Source organism: Mastomys coucha, unplaced genomic scaffold (assembly GCF_008632895.1).
Source record: "Mastomys coucha isolate ucsf_1 unplaced genomic scaffold, UCSF_Mcou_1 pScaffold15, whole genome shotgun sequence".
Classification (NCBI taxonomy): Eukaryota; Metazoa; Chordata; class Mammalia; order Rodentia; family Muridae; genus Mastomys; species Mastomys coucha.
The window spans coordinates 72678428-72681685 of record NW_022196897.1 but is presented as its reverse complement, the minus strand read 5'-3'; positions in this window follow the sequence as shown (position 1 = coordinate 72681685).

Here is a 3258-nt window from a genome sequence, read left to right as displayed (position 1 = left end):
GAGAGAGAGAGAGAGAGAGAGAGAGAAACAACACCAGCCTCACAACAGAAATTATCACTGGTCATTAATATCTCTCAACATCAATGAACTCAACTCTCCAATAAAAACACTCAAAGAATGGATGCAAAAATATGACCCATCATATAATTGCATATAAGAAATATACCTCAGAAATAAGGATAGACATGACCTAGAATAAAGAGCTAGAAAAAAATTTCCAATCAAACAGACCCAAGAAGCAAGCTGGAGTAGCCATTCTAATATCTAGAAAACAGGATTATCAACCAAAATCAATCAAAAAGAGTTAGGGAAGGGCATTTCATATTGACTGTGATAATTTGTATATGCTAACACTATTTGGAGGTTTGGCCTTGTTGGGGTAGGCATGTCACTGTGGGCATGGGATTTAAGACCTTACTATTAACTGCCTCAAAGTGAGTTTTCTACTAGCAGCCTTAGATGAAGATGTAGAACTCTCAGCTCTGCCTGTACCATGCCTGCCTGGATTTTGCCATGTTCCCACTTTGATGATAATGGACTGAACCTCTGAACCTGTAAGCCAGCCCAAATTAAGTGTTTTCCTTAGAAGAGTTTCCTTGGTCATGGTTTTTGTTTACAGCAGGAAAACCCTAATTAAAACATTGACCAAAGGAAAAAAAATCTACCAAGATGATCTTAATTCGTAACATCTATCTCCCATATACAAGCACACCCACATTTGTAAAAGAAACATTGCTAAATCTTAAATTGCACATAAAAACCCACAAAATAGTAGTAGGTGATTCCAACATCCCATTCTCACCAATCAACTGTTCACCAAGACAAAAACTAAACAAAGAAATAAGAAACTAAACAACATAATGAATCAAATAGATCTAACATATATCTACAGAACATTCCACCCAAACAAAAGAGAGTATACCTTCTTCTCAGCATCCCATGGAACCTTCTCCAAAATTGAGCATATATAGTCAGTCAAAAACCAAACCTCAACAGATACAAGAAAATTGAAGTAATGCATTGTATCTTATCACACAGTTATGGATTAAAGGTGTACTTCAACAACAGTAAAACCATGAAGTGGCAAATTCATAGAAACTGTTCTCTGGGTTATGGAAGAAATAAAGAAAGAAATAAAACAATTTCTAGAATTCAATGAAAATAAAGGCATAACATAACAAAATATGGGACATAATGAAAGTAGTGCTAAGAGGAAAAATTATAGCATTATGTACCTCTATAAAGAAATTATATCAGGCTCCTGTCATCCAGCACTTGCTGGCATCCATAATATTGTCTAGATTTGATGAATGAATATGGGAAGGATTCCCAGGTGGAGCAGTCTCTGAATTGTCCTTCCTTTAGTTTCTGTTCCATAGTTAGTCTCTACAACTCCTTCCATGGGAATTTTGTTCCCCATTTTAAGAAGGAATGAAGTATCCTCACTTTGGTATTCTTTTTTCTTGTGTTTCTTATGGTTTGTGGTTTGTACTTTGTGTATTCCGATCTTCTAGGCTAAAATCCACTTATCAGAAAATGCATACCATGTGTGTTCTTTTGTGATTGGGTTACCTCCCTCAGGATGATATCCTCCAGGTCCATCCATTTCCCCAAGAATTTCACAACTTCATTGTTTTTAATAGCTGAGTAGAACTCCATTGTATAGATGTATCACATTTTTTGTATCCATTCCTCTCTTGAGGGACATCTGGGTTGTTTCCAGTTTCTGGCTATTATAAATAAGGCTGCTATGAACATAGTGGAGCGTGTGTCCTTATTACATGTTGGAGCATCTTCTGGGTATATGCCCAGGAGTGGTATAGCTGGGTCCTCTGGTAGTACTATTTCCAGTTTCCTGAGGAACCGCCAAATTGTTTTCCAGAGTGGTTGTATTAGCTTGCAATTCCACCAGCAATGAAGGAGTGTTCCTCTTTCTCCACAACCTTGCCAGCATCTGCTGTCACCTGAGTTTTTTATCCTAACCATTCTGACTGGTATGAGGTGGAATCTCAGGGTTGTTTTGATTTGCATTTCCCTGATGACTAAGAATGTTGAACATTTCTTGAGGTGCTTCTCAGCCATTTGGAATTTGTCAGTTGAGAATTCTTTGTTTAGTTCTGTACCCCTGTAACCCTCCTGACTTGAGGCCTGCCTCTCATAATCACACCTCTCTGCCCACCTCCTGCTATTTGCCACACCTCGTTCCTGGTTCCAGTTACATTGGAAGTCCCACCTTCACAGAGACAAAAAGAAGCCGCTGATTGGGCTGGCATGCTGACATACTTGTGGGAGGGGTTTACCTCATCTATTCTATTTGTTGGCTTGTTACAAACGGCATTAAATTCAACATGGCTGAGCAGTCACGTCTCCCGTCTAATTTTGTTAAATCATCCACATGGACAGGTATACCTTTGGCCACCCTGTATTCTCCCTAACTCTCTCTTACTGTTATTCTTCTTTCTAACTCCATTTTCCAGAATAACACTCTCTCTTTAACATTACTGCTGGGCGGTAACATACCCCATTTTTTAATTGGGTTATTTGTTTCTCTGGAGTCTAGCTTCTTGAGTTCTTTGTATATATTGGATATTAGCCCCCTATCAGATATAGGATTGGTAAAGATCTTTTCCCAATTTGTTGGTTGCTGTTTTGTCCTATTGACAGTGTCTTTTGCCTTACAGAAGCTTTGCAATTTTATGAAGTCCTATTTGTTGATTCTTGATCTTAGAGCAGTAGCTATTGATGTCCTCTTCAGGAAAATTTCCCCTGTGCCTATGTGCTCGAGGCTCTTCCCTACTTTCTTTTCTATTAGTTTGAGTGTCTCCTGAGAGGCTTTGACAGTACCTGACTAATACAGAAGTAGAGGCTCACAGCCATCCATTGGACTGAGTACAGGGTCCCCAATGAAGGAGCTAGAGAAAGGACCCAAGGAGCTGAAGGGTTTGCAGCCCCTTAGGACGAAAAACAATATGAACAAGCTACTACCCTCAGAGCTCCCAGGGACTAAAACTCCAACCAAAGAGTACACATTGGAGGACTCATGGCTCCAGCAGCATATGTATAGCAGAGGATGGCCAAGTTCATCATCAATGGGAGGAGAGAACCTTGGCCCTGTGAAGGTTCAATGCCCCAGTGTAGGGGAATGCCAGGGCCAGGAAGCAGGAGAGGGTTGGTTGGTGAACAAGGGGAGGGAGTAGGGAACAAGGGATTTGTTTTAGTTTTTGGGTTTTTTATTTTCTTTTCTTTTTTTCTTTTCTT